This window comes from Odontesthes bonariensis, chromosome 23 (genome assembly GCF_027942865.1).
Source record: "Odontesthes bonariensis isolate fOdoBon6 chromosome 23, fOdoBon6.hap1, whole genome shotgun sequence".
NCBI lineage: Eukaryota > Metazoa > Chordata > Actinopteri > Atheriniformes > Atherinopsidae > Odontesthes > Odontesthes bonariensis.
Window position 1 is genome coordinate 19,427,263 of NC_134528.1, and position 13,979 is coordinate 19,441,241.

The window sequence follows — 13,979 nt, forward strand, 5'->3', positions numbered from 1 at the left end:
GCACGACCTACACCTTGAGACAGGCGCGGCTGTACGGCAGCACGCAGTGATACGAAGGGAGAGAAAATAGCGCCAAGCGATTGTGAGGTCTGACTTTTCCTGGAGAACGATTTTGTGATGCAAATGTATTACTATTTTGAACGCATATTGTTTTGAGAAGCAAAACGCTTTATTTTTATGGCCCCAATTAAACTAGCCGGACTACCTTGTCAACACCAAAACGAGGCCGAAACTCGGCTCACAGGACGCAGTAGGGGGTAAGTCCATGTTCATGCACGATATTGCTAGAATGGGATGTCATACAGCTTCATGTCAAAAGAGGCGAACTATCCCTTTAAAGTGTTCCCATGGCAGCCTGAGTGCAAATGCAAATGGGAGCTTTGTGCATGTCAGGGAAGCATCTAAAACATTAAAAATGCAACATTACAAAGGGTCTACTCCTCTCTCAGCCTTGCTTTAACTCAGCAGAGCAGGGAGCACATCTGGAGAGTGTAGGACGTCTACTTTTCAGGACCTGCCTCCATAAAAGGAAAGGGGCGGAGCCAGCGCTGGTTGGATTTCACAGCCAGAGAACGTGATTGCAATGGTTGCCTTTGCGAAAGCCCTGCAAAACTTGCCTGCTCTCTGAACGCGTCTCGCCGCCACTTCTAGGGTTTACTCGGCGGGTAATTTTCACCCACACACGTGAGGGCCACCGTATGGAGAACTGAGAGTGGGCAGAAAACTTTGAAAAGACCCAGCGTCGTGGAGAAATACAGCTGCGCGAGTGAACTTCCACCAGCAGTCCGAGAGAAGCGGGAGGAGGAGTCAACAGGTCCCAGGTATTACCATACACTTGTCATTGACAGCTTGTCAACATTTGACAGCATGTCTCAGGCTCTGTAGAGGGTGAGCCCGGTGCTTTATTAAATAGTTCCCGTTTCACCTAGAAGGTTTTGGCAACGGTCATAATGAGCACGGGTGTGACAGGTCTTTTTGTTGTTGTTATGTTGTTCATTGTCAGAAACGCACTCGATAACTAGAGGACGAAACTGCTGACAAGCCGGTAATCCGTGCCCTCTTTAACATCCGGCTGCACTCGCTGAAAGAAAGTATAATTGTGTTTTTTTTTTTTTTTTTTTTTTTTTTTCCAAGGGGCATTATAGCCCGTGGATTCGCCGTGTGTGTAGCTGTTCGGACTGCTAGCATGTGAAGCTAGCGCTTCTTGGCTTGTGTGTTGTGAGGACGCCGGGACACACAGCTGTATTTTAGCGCTGACAGTTCCCTCGTGTCAATTAGCAGAGCCACCTCACTAACCACCCGACTGGGCAAGTCAGAAAAGTGCTGATATGAGCAGTTACATCCACGTAGTGCGTGTGTCCGGGCACGTCTGTGCCCACTCCGAGAGGAGCCACTGTCCTACCTAGTTGTGTGCATTTTAGTATTATTATTATTATTTTTTTACGTTTCAAATGTTCGGCCAATGTTCTTTGCATGTGAAGGAAACTTTGCTCGAGCGCATAATGAATACCGATCATACAGCAATCCTCGGTGTGCTGTAAGTGGACGGATTAGCTCGGATGAGGGTGGAGGTGGTGGTGGTGGTAGCAGCCACCTCTTGCCTTCTTTTTCACGAGCCGACAATTTGACGACCCGAGACAAACACTATGTCTTCTGTCACACACAAATAAAGAGAGACAAAAATAAAGCCTCGAGGTCTCGGGGTACATTGGCAGATATCTCCCCCAATTTGTTAACACCCCTGATTATGCCCTGTCAGGATAATGTGGCGATTTGAGGTGTCTGCATCTCCTCTAATTAAATGTCAGGACTGTTACAACATTTGAGTTACATACCCTGCAGCGTGGAAACCTGCAGTGTTATCTTGTAAAGTGTTGTGTCTCGTAAAACCACAGATTACAGTGCTCATTACCCTCCATTTAAAGCTGTAACGAGCATTTTCCACCATAGATGTCTCCTTTTGCTTTGGCGCAGTAGTTTTACTTTTTATTGTTTTGATACTACGGATTTTATGACTCCTCCTAATTTCCCTTTGCTCACTGCATAGCAGAGAAAAAGTGAGTTGTTTTTTTTTTGGGGGGGGGGGGGGGGGGGGGGGGGGGGGTGTTGGTGAGGCGTGAGGTAAAAGATGCCCGACCTTTTATCTGACAACCTGTGACATTCAGAGCAAGACGCATTAGAGAAAGAGTCACTCAGTGGGAAATCTGGTGTGGCTGAGGGTTTTCCCACCCTGTCACCTCCTCTCCGGGTGTGATTCGCAGTTAAATGTTGTGGCCTCCTCATAATTGGAAAGTTTTTGTTGGGCCAAATAAAGGACTCGCCCAGAAAATTGTCCCATAAGATAAAGATTTTGGCCATAACATAAAACTTATATGTTTATGAAAATAGATGTTGTAATCTGCTGTCCAGCTGTTATGATACCTTGTGTCATGCGGCGTCCATCGCCGTACTTTGAAAACACATCTTCAGATAAGCTCTGAGGCTATCTGCAAAGTCTGATGTTGAAACTCTGAAGATAAGGTTTTGATCGAGCGCGGCGATAAGGTTTGGCGAAATGACAGTTTCTGATGCTTCCCTTTTCCCAAAAAAAACAAATTTAAATTGAAGTAGCCTATCAAACTGCATCTTTTCTTTTTGTATTTTTATTTTGGACAAGTCTGTTTTCTGCCATTTTGCAAGACGAAGGTGTTTTGGTCAAATAGCTTTCTGCAGTAATGTCAAAAGTCTGACAGGCGTCTACGGGAAGTCGCTCCTCGTTTATGAGAACAGTGCCAGTTGAAGGCCTACCGTGCCACGGTTTCGTTTGGTATACTGAAACTATCATCAAAGCGGAGGCTGCGGCACACTCGCAATGACACCCTGCCACCCCCTCAATGTGCCCCTCTCTCCTTTTCGGATTGTCAGAGTAAAGTGTGAAAAACACTGGAGAGGCTTTCTGTTGTCTTTGCACAGTTGTAGTGAGTCATTAGCTCCTGCTCAAGCTCTCTTGAGTTTTATTCCTGACACGTGACAGTTTTACTCATCACCTGTGGAACAATTGATGAGAAGTGATGAGTCGTTTTAGATTTGTTCATATTTGGAGATAATCACAAGTAGGGTACGGGGCTATTCAGTCTGTCCTTCCTAATATATAGTCCTTACATTCATCCAAAGGATGTGCGACTACTGTGTCTAGTGACGGTGTAATACCAGAATTATCTTTGCTGGCATAGTGACATTTTGAGTGACCTTATTTCATATTTCAGTCTGATTCTTCCTCTTTCTTTACGATGATGCCATCCGTTTGGCTCAGCAGATGTTGTAGGTTTCAGTAAATTTGGCAAGTTAGAAGCGCGCAGGAAGCCTTTCAAAAAACGAGATGTGCCCTCCGCTAAATTTGGAGCTAGTTTTCTCTGAAAAAAAAGTTCTCATTGTGTCAGGTGGTGTGGTGTGCCACCCTGTCGTTTACAAGCCAGGCTGACACAGAAGGCTTTGGCCGTGCGGCACAAACTCATCAGGCGCTGACAGATGAGGCGTGCGCCTCACAATGGCAGCACCCCCCCCCGAACATGCCGCCCATTTCTTACTTAACGGTAAACACCTCTACCCAGTCCCACCCACACGCTGTCACACTTTGACTGCTGGCATCTCTGTTTTTTTTTTGTTTTTGTTTTTTTATTCGGAAGTGCTTAAAGTGAAAACCACAAAGCAGAGTTGTGAGTTTCACTCGCTGTAAATAGGAAAAAATAGTGAGGAATAGCCAGCAAGAGACCTATTCAAACGAGAAACAGTTACTTTTACACATGGAACCCAGTGGAACCGCTTAGTGTAGTTTTACACTAATAAAACCAGCCTTGACCCAAATTAAAGAGGCCCAGAGCCTGCCAGAATAAGTAGAAATAAATTGGGATATTACAGTGCTGTGGTGCCCAATGACGTAGTCTTTGCCTTAGGGACTGGGGCGAGTGTGGGAAAAGTGGGAGAGAAAAGGGGTGGGAGCCGATATCAGGAGAGTGTAGCCAAAGCCGAGTGGGATTTTTTTTTTTAAATTTATTTATTTATTTTTTTTTTTCAGAGGGGGTGTGGAGCTGCTGTGATGTAGGAATGTGGGAGCTCCCCTCGAAGTTGGCCAGGAGCAGTTAGACGAGCCCGCTTTGGCATACTGATTCCCTCTCTGTTGCTTTCCACATGCCAAACTGGCGCTGCGCTGCCCGACACGTGAGGGTTAACTTTCTCTCCCTTTCATAGCGCCTGCTTTTGTTCCTCGTTTTTATGGCTTTGATGGTATTAAATAATCTTTACGTGTCAGAGTGTACAGCTCCCAGTGTTCGCGTAAGTGGAGTGAGAGAGCAATTAGGTCAGAGTGGTAGAAAACTTGGTTTCATCCCAGCCTTAAAGCGGCAGGGTACCTTATTTCAACTTGCTCCTCATATGTTCATAGTGAGATTTTCAAAGAGGTCTAAGGGCAATGGGGTTATCAAAGCACTCAGAGAAAGGAATTTTTGCCTCTCTATTGTACACTCCCATAATAAAATGTCCCAGAATGGATCATTGGTTGGGATATTTTAGGTTCTTCACTATGTTAATTTGCCTGAAGAATCAGGCCACATTTGTCTCCTTTTTTTTCCTAATGAGGCTGAGCTAAAGACCCATATAAACCATTATACTGGTTATTGATCTGGAGTGTGTTCAAGGCTGCAGAACATTTTGGACCTTGAAATCATGATCATATCTTCGCAATTTTTCCTATTGCCTTAGTTTTAGCAAACTGGTCTTTAAATGTACCACAGAGCAATAATGAACTGAATGTCTGTTTTTTCTTTTTGTTACGTTTGACATGATCTCACATGATCCATGTTGTTAGGTTTCCCACAGCTTGCTGTCCCATGTTTGAGGTTTGCAGTTCCAACTATTTGCATGCAAATGTTCTGGCCCATGTCAGTTTCTCACTGCCTGAGTTGTCACAGAATTTCATACTATTTTCCACATGTTTTGTACCTTGGCTTTTTACAAAAGTGTCTCTGCCCAGTCGGACAGTCCCCTGGCGTGACGGCTGACATTTCCAGTGAATGAGCCCTATTGTTGGTTCTTAATCCCCCTCAGCCCTCCTCTCCATAAAACAATGGTATCAATTGCTTCCACTGAGTACATCCACAGCTCTGAGAGAGAGAGACAGGCTGGCTGGGCCTGTTGGCTAGCCTGCCAGCCGTCCTGCTAGACAGCCGGGACGACTTCTTCATCTTCAGTGGTAGCTCTGTTCTCGAACCCACAGATTCCTCTTCAAACATCTGCTCGGATATGATCACTGTAGCTTAAAGACTACCTCTTGATTGTGGCTGCACTGCCACCTTGTAAATGCACAAATAATAGGTTGTGAACATATTTATGTTCCTGGAGAGCCAGTGGCACACCCCTACCCCCACCTTCTTAATGAATGGTCTTTATTTCATTTTCCGGTGACACTGCCATTAACTTTGACAGATGATACGCTCTTTCACCGAAACACTGATCCTGCGCACACTGTCACTGGAAATTGGATTTGTACACCCACCCCTTTGCTCCTTTCCCTTTCTGCGTCTCTCCTTTTTTCTCTTCATCCTCCTTATTCCTGTTGCTCCTGCTCAGTCTGCACCGAGGGACATGCTGTTAATATTCCTTTTAGAGCCGCACTCTACCGCCGAGCTGACAAGTTAACCCTCTGCTGCCATGAGTCAGACAGTGAGCAAATAGCAGGTGTCACTTACACAAATGTCTGACAAGCCAATCTGTCCTTAAGCACTCCTTGATAATACCAGTACTTCTCTGAGCCAAGTGTGTGTCTTCACTAAGTTATTGGGAGTGAAACATGTGAGTCTGCTTAGCAACGGCCCGGTCCAATTTCAAATCACCACACTAACGAAAGCATCTTAGCCCTGATTTCAGTGGAACAAATCCTCTGTTTTGTCCCTCCTGTGTGGGCGTACGTGGCATTTGACACTGTATTAGCCAGCTGCTCTGATTGCAGCTGCTTGGGCATTAGCTCAAGTTGCTGGGTTCAAATTTATCAGTGTGAAGAGGGCACCAGAGTGGAGATAAAGGAACTGAATCAAGATGATAGCGCCCTTGATCCTGCTAGCACAAGCTACCAGCTCGCTGGAAGTGGCTCAGCACAGAGCATCGTTCTCCTCCAGCTCTGCTGCCTTGGCTTGTGCCAACCAAGTCAGTGGAGCTTGTGAGCTGCAGCTGCTTATTCCGTCTCCACGGACTGTCATCACAGGGCAGCCCGTCACCCTGAAGAGCCATCGCACCAAATCATTGTCATGCTGAAACACTGTAGTGCAGAGCCTGTTAGAGGACTGGATTTCTATGTTTGCAGCTGGAGAAGTGGACACGAAGTTAGACTTGCTCAAAAAGAGGGACGCAAGAAATTATTACACCAGTGTAGTAATTAATCTTCAGAGTTTTGTACATGTAAAAGCTATTTTATCCATATATAAACTACATGTACAGAGCATGCGAGGAAGGTATGTCAGAAATGCACCCTGCCCAGAAAACTCAGCCTTGCAGATTTTTGTCGGCGAGGCAGCATAAACTGCGGTCGTAAATGATCTGCATTCTCTCAGCGAGACTGTGAAACACTATCAATAACGGCGAACTGTTTGATTGGTTTCGTACTTAATTTTGTGTCAACATAATTTCCATTTTTCTTACCTTTTTGTGTTGCAGTAATAATTCTGTAATATTGTCGCACCAGACGGCATATGGCTGCCATTCATGATCAACAGCCTCAGTAAAGGAGTGACTGGAATATGCAAATGCCTGCATGCTAATGGAGTAGTAATGTAATGAAGTACGTTGTATATGGCCAATAATGAGCTCTGGTTATTGAGCGTTGATGGCTTCTTCTCAGCCAACCATTGTTGTTTCACAGGCTGCAGTTTTCTCGTTTGTTCTTTTTGGCACACATACACATCATCACCCGCAACGCACGTGTACATAAAAAGGCGCTGGCACACTCTCACAGACTTGGATACATGAACATTGCATTCTCTTTTGATTCATTGCAATGGGTGAAAAGCATATTGATAAATACCTGAAGTGCTTGCCCATTGAAATGGTGAAACTAAATTGGGCAGAACTGAAACGGATGCTGCGCAGTAAATTAAACAAGCGATCTTCTCTGTTGGGTGACAGCACAATGGTGATTAGGGTTTCATGTGAGCTGCCCTGCATTATTTATGGCTGTGCTGTGGGCCGCCTGCAGTTGAATGGACCCACAGTCCATTGACTGGGCATATTATTGGAGGCCGACTTGTAGCGAGAAGGGGGTTAAAAATGTCTTTATTTCCTCTCGAGGAGGTCCATTTTCATCTAAATGACGGTGGAAAGCCCTAGTGTGTTGTTTCCAGGCCTTGCATGTGTGAAATGTGTTGACTGTGTTCCAGGTTATTTCTCTGCACCATTCTGCGCTGTGTTTAAGGCGATTTCTGCCGAACCCCTCATTTATACACATCAGCAATGTGTAGTTTTCTTAGTCACTGCCTATTCAACTTTGTACTAATGGCCAAGTCATACATAGGCCAGCCCCCCTTTATTCATCGTTCCAGATGCCATTTAATGCTGAGTATCCAACTAAATGTTAACATTTTGTATACCATAATACAGTCACTGCTTTTCTGTGACATGACCCATAGAAGTGGGACACTGTAAGATTAAAAAAAAAGCAGAATGCAATGTTTTTCAAATCTCATAAACCAGCATTTTATTAACAATAGAACATGGAAAACATATTTAAAGTTGAAAGTGGAAAAAAAAGGCAGTTCATCTTGTGCATGTATTATGATTGTATTCCAATCGATTGAATTGGATTGTAATTGGCTCGAATTGAACTGTCTTTGAAGTGCCTTGAGATGACATTTGTTGGGATTAGCGCTACATGAATAGAACTGAGTTGAATGTAAATGTGTGTATAGTGTAGTTAATTATTACCAAGTTAATTATTTATCAAGTTGAGTTCTCAGTGGTAGGAAATAGAACAGAAGGTAAACTAAAAGACACAATACATCCCTAAGCAAAAAAAACAACCCAAAACATCTGTAAAGTTAGTCAATCTCCTATAGCCCTTAAAGTTGTCAAATCACCTAACCCTTGAATGTTGAGGTATGCTTTCCAGTGAATAGAGTGGATTATGATTAACAAATGATTGGAGAGGATCACAAAGAGATAGAGCTTTACCTAATCCATAAAAGAAATGCGCTGTTGGCCTCAATCCCCAACTTACACATCCCCCTGGGACATACCTACACGGGTTTAAGCCTCCTACAACCGCAAACTATAGTCCTAAGGCCTGTTCAAGGTAAGTCAGTCGTACGCTTGTTGTGTTGTGCCTTGCTGCTCTATGTGTAAGGTATAGAGATTTTTCTGGTTTTATGGGAGGAGGTGGGAGGGTTGCTGTTGTACCTTTGAGCCTGCGGCGGAGTTAGTCGCAGAGCCGAATGTACGTCCGTGTCAAGGCTGAGTTATACTTCTTTTAACTGCCCTTGCGCTTGCGTCTTGCGCTTGTGTTAATGGCTTGAGACGTTCATGCTTCATTTAGCTTTGCCAGCGCTTGCGTGTGCTGCGTGGCGATTCACCGCCAGGACAGTAGGTGGAGCAGCGGGTTTTTTTCAATGACAAGCCTACTACGATGAAAGGAAATTCACCGCCAGGACCTCTTCAGCAAGTCTCTCTTTGAGTGGATTCATCATAGACATAATATATTATATATATTATGTCTATGGGATTCATGCTTCTTCTTCTTCTTCTTTGCTTTCTACCTTGGCGTTTGAAAACAGCGCTCTTTTATTAGGGGATGAAACCGGAAGATGAACACGCCGCCGGATGTGATGTAGATAGTGGCTTGTGCTCGCGTCCAGAGTGGCTACTCTATAGCTCTGCTTGCGTCTTGCATGAAGTTTAGAAAATTGAGGTGACACATGCAAGCACGCAAGGGGGGGCTTGCAACCGCGCAAGGGCTTGCGTTGCGTCTTGCGTTACTGACTATAAACCAGGCTTAAAAGTGAGAGTCAGCAGGGTGGAATGTGCCATACTGACACTGTTTTATCAGGAGTGAATAAAGGCGAGCCAAGGCGGCTAAATAAGCCGCTGCGTCGTAGTGTGAAAGCATGAAATTGCTCAACGATTACATTGTTCAACGTCAAGAGCATGAATGTTAAAGAAATCTCTACTCTTAGAAGGCATGTAGAAAAACATTTTCTTATGGCCTTAATGATCAGATTGTGTTTTACATAAAAAAGACCAAATAGCTGCATCTCACTTAGGGTCCGTTTATACTAATCTGTTTCTATATCGTTTCTATCGCGGATGCACTGTCCATTTACATTAAAATACTGGAATACGACTTCATAGGTGGAAGGATTCAAAGACGCTGGAGCCCACGTAAGCATTCGCATACGATGCTGATTTTAGCAGTTGTAAACGGTGAGAAACGGGGATCCGCAGTGCTGAGCTCTATACTGCGGACGTACTCCTCCCTGATTCGCTAGGCTGGTATCGTTGGTCATGTGACTTGAGTGCTGGGAAACTATAAACAAACAGGCATGCTTCACTTCAGTTACACACTTCCTTTCTATTCGTGTCATTGAGAAGAATATGGAAATCATGGACAACCACGATCAGCATGGGAGCCTGCTCCATGTCCCACTGCTGGTAGTACGCTGTGCACAACAATAGGTGGCAAGGAGGCGCCAGATTCAACAAGCTTTTATGATGAGAACCCAGCCACTGCAGCAACGCAAGCCGTACGGAGCGCCGCTTTTGGGTTAGACCGGGAAGAAGCAGCGCATGGTGGGACAATTTCGTGGACCAAGTTGTTGTCGCCGAAGAATAAATAATAAAGTATAAATAATAAATAATAAAGCAAGGGCGATCATGTGATGTGATGGCTGATTAGTCATGTGACTAGCGAATCAACCGATCCCCGTTTGTGTGTAACTGTAAATAGTTTGCAAGACGCCGACACGAAGAAATGGTGAAATGAATTAATGTAAACAGAGCCTTAGTTCTGCCACATCTATGGTCATAATATTGCCTGTGATGGCTTCCTGGCAAACCCTACTGGGACATTTAGAAAGAAGTTAAAGTTTTCTGAAATTGAGGATGGCTTCAGCGGCTCTCCTTCCGTCTCCTATGGTAAGCCGCTCACTATCTGAACGTCCCTGACAGCACAGAAGTGACTGCTGCCGTTCAGGTGTGGACGGCAGTGGTGGAAGCTAAAATAGGAGAATAAAGAGAGAACTATGTGCAGAGCATTTGGAGTTCTGCCCATTGTCACACCCATGCACTGGTAAATAGGATGCCTCTGTGCCTTTTGACTTAGCTCTCTCTCCCAACAGTAATGGGTTTCCCGAAGTAAATGATTATCTTTAGCTCAGTGTTTGGAAGTTTAATCAACTGGATTACAGTGGTGATGACTGAACATATATAATATTGTCTTATCCCAGCTGTGTTTTTTACAGGTCATCTGTTCATGCACCGAGAAAGTGAAAACAGGTGTCATCCTGTGGAAGGGAGAGTGTAATCGTTACGCACATACACATTTTAAAGATCTATTGTTATGATGAGTATTTTAATAGTCGTAAATCAAATGTAACAGCAATTGTTTCTGTTAGCCTTTCCATAGACTTTATGAGGTCTTTATTGCATCATATTTTCAGATTACAAAGCAGTGGACAACATCTGATATACCCTCAGGTTTTTCATTACTGTGACGATTTACTTTTTCCACAAACTAACATAAACTGGATGATGCTAACACATCCTTGTCAAATGTATGGTTTTATTCATTTGAACCAGTGGAATGCTTTAGATCTTTAACAGCCTTCGTTGACACTGAAGTTTGTGTAAGCCGTTCTTAGTTGTTGTCGATTTGTTTTTCTGCGCGTCGGAGGTGTTGCCATCTGTAGTGTGTGTGGTTTGTGGAGTTCTCATTGTAGACCATCTGCCCATGCACAAGTTATAAAATGGTAAACAAAAAGGCTTTGTTTGATTTATGAAATTAACCGTCATCCACACTTGATGGATATTTGTTGCATGAGTATGTTGTAATTGTCTTTATGCACAACAGTGTGTTTCATCTCGGCTGGCCTCTGACCCAGGATACCCACTCATGGTGTCTCCCACTTGTCCAGTGCGCCAAAACAATACTATGCTAGCCGTGCTTCTTCAAAGAGCTACTGTCGGACAGTTCACTGTGTAAGTGTTTTTTTTTTTTCTGGTCTTCAGATGCTGCTTTGTCCTATCCACAATGTGACAGTGTGGCTGAGCTACGGCTCTGCAGATTCCCGGCGTTCAGATACCTTGTGTGGCTGCCATCAGAGCTTGGATAACCCCTCTTGCCCAATCGCAACTCTTTCATCTCCCAGCCATTGTTGCCGGATCAAATTGAACTTATTTTTGAGCTTCCCATCCGAAGCGTTGAATCCAGCCATTTTTATTGGCATTGGCAGATATTTAAACATCTGATTTGATCCAACGTGTGCTCATTAAATTGTCAGAATGATGTAAAGTTTCGCTGCTGCTACTGTGTGCCAACATGACATGTTTTTCCACTTAAGCATTCCAGTACTCGTCTCTGTCACAAACACAGAGCATCTGTGTGCTTCTTTGGACCCGGACAGCGAAATGTGGCTGAATTTCTTCAGAGAGAAGCTGCCTTTCTCATTTAGCAGCTTGCGTAGGTATGATAAATGTTACTTGTCACCTACTGACCCCCAAAGGTCAAGCTTTTGCCCCGTCAACCATCACCCACCTCCTCCCCTCTGACTCCATACCCTGTGGATAGCCTTTGCTCTGCTCAGGGAATATTTTTTTTCTCTCTAGCTTTGCTTGACCACAGATAGATACCAGGCAGCATAGCTATGTTTCTTTCCTTGGTTGCACTCCAGTGTGAGATGTTTTCCTCTTCCAGACTTATCTTTCCAGATATGTCTATTTTTTGGCCTGTGGCCTCATTCCCAATTCCAATTAGATATAGTTAGCCCAAGCTGATATGCTCTCCTTCCTATGTTCTCAGCCTCCTGTATCAATGCCAGGTTTAAGCCAGGAGCTTTTGGAGGAGAAGAGTAAATAGAAAGCAAGTGTGGAAAAAAACTAATTTAGTAACATTTTTAAGGACTGGGGGCTTTTATGCACACACACTTTGCACATGCACGTGTGACAGGGTCTCTGTTCGTTTTGTTTTCCACTGGCAGTGTAAGGAATCAAAGAGGAGCTTTTGTTCTTTTGAAAATCCACCTGATACTGTTGGTAGCTGGCTCCTTGCCTGAGCTGGCTGGATTGAACAGGCAAAAAAAGAAAAAGAAGGGGAAAAAGCCCCCCCACCCCCCCAAAAAAGAAAAACACTCCAGTCTCCAGTGCCCACCCTAGTGCGACACACTTTACACATCCAACACAGTGGCCCAGATTTTCTACAACCCTTTAGAGAAACGGCTTTTGTGTTTGGAGCCTTTAGAAGTACATGGCAAATGTCATTTTCAAGGGGTAGCCCTTCAGAGTTGATGAGTGCAGCTCAGGTAGCAACAATTGAGGCAACGTTAGAATGACACCAGCGGGATGCCAAGTTTTTTGGGTTCACAGATAGGCCCTTGCTTCCCCCTTAAATGGTCCACATGAGACTGATTGAGCCATTTCGTACTGCTAAGCTGCGTGAAGAGTGCTACTTTTATAATGAAAGAATACTGCTAAATCAGGGCTTGACAAATCTACTTTCTCCATGTCCCCACACTAAGGGTTGGAGGATTAGCCTCTAATTTTAGTGCCACTTATCTCTTCAGCTGCTTTTAAGAATTAGTTCCAAATAACAAAGAAAAAAGTGTGAAAAATGTGAAGAGGTTTTCGAGAAGTTGGATGGGGGGGGTGGCGAGAGTTTTCCATTGTCAAGCAAGCATGGCTGTGAAGAAGAGATTGCTGAGTTGCGGGTGGGGGTGTTTCACACAAAAGTTAGAATTTACATACAGATCTCCAGGGGGAAAAAATTGGTGGTTGTTGGCTAGAGGGCAGTTGTTAAACAGAAATCTTTGAGGAATGTTTCAGTCGCCATTACTCCTGCCGCACAAAGTCTAAAGCGGCTTCATGAGATCACAGAGCCTGATGGAGTTGTGAGACAACCCCAACCATAAAAAAAAATGTATCAAAACTTTTTCCCCTTCTTTCCCTCAATCAGTTTTCTAATACAGAAACTCAAATCCTGTGGAAGTGAAAGTGACACTTTGTGTGTGTGTTTTTGTCGTTGTTGGTTTTTCAGTTATCTAGCATCTGGTTGTTTCAGTGCTGTGAGTCAGCTGTGAGTTCAACTGGCAAAACAAAATCACACTTTTGTAATAATGTCACAGCGACCCTGTTAATTTGGACCTTTCCATCTCATGCGTATTTGCCGCCTGTGACACGTCATCAATACCGAACAACTATCAATACCCTGCTGGAGGCAGGTGCATTTAAAACAATGGAGGAGGCAGCGTTGGTGAGCATTCAGCACTTTTGAATAGCCGTCAGTGTATTGATTCTACCTCAAGGCTGGCATCAATACTTCTCTGCCTGTTCTTTTCTGTTTGTGATGGCGGAGGGCAAATGCACGTTCAAAGAAACTTGCTGCTCGATTGAGTTGGGAGGGGGAGACCCATTAAAGAAAGACCCTCTATGGCAGCTTCTACTCAGATATGCATCTCTTGGAGGGGAGCCCTTGATGGTGAGGACGGTGTTTGGGTGTGATTATGTAATTCATCAGGGTTTTACTATAAAAGGTAGAAAGCGGGGTGTGTTTAGGGGCTGGAAGTTAATAGCAGTGCAACTGATGATCATCATCTAGCAACTGCCCGAGGGCAAGAATGTTTTGTGTGCTGATGTGTCCGACAGGTGGCTAGGAGACGCTAATTGATTAATGATCAGGGTGATGTATGAGCCCCCTCAGCCAACCAAAACATAAAGGCTCAGAGCACTGTCGCCCTAAATCATTTCCTACCAGG

The 13,979-nt window shown here is 44.3% G+C and overlaps 1 protein-coding gene across 3 annotated transcripts in view; it reads left to right on the forward strand.

Annotated features, from left to right (window-relative positions):
- Positions 1 to 550: 550 nt before the first annotated feature.
- raraa (retinoic acid receptor, alpha a) overlaps positions 551 to 13,979 on the forward strand; it is a 131,425-nt gene continuing 117,996 nt past the window's right edge. For 2 of the 3 annotated variants that reach the window (XM_075456816.1, XM_075456818.1), the window contains exon 1: positions 551 to 821. The gene's annotated coding sequence lies outside the window, so the exon portion shown is untranslated. Of the gene's footprint in view, positions 822 to 4,054; positions 4,198 to 13,979 lie in introns of all 3 variants that reach the window. The other variant, XM_075456817.1, reaches the window with a different exon arrangement.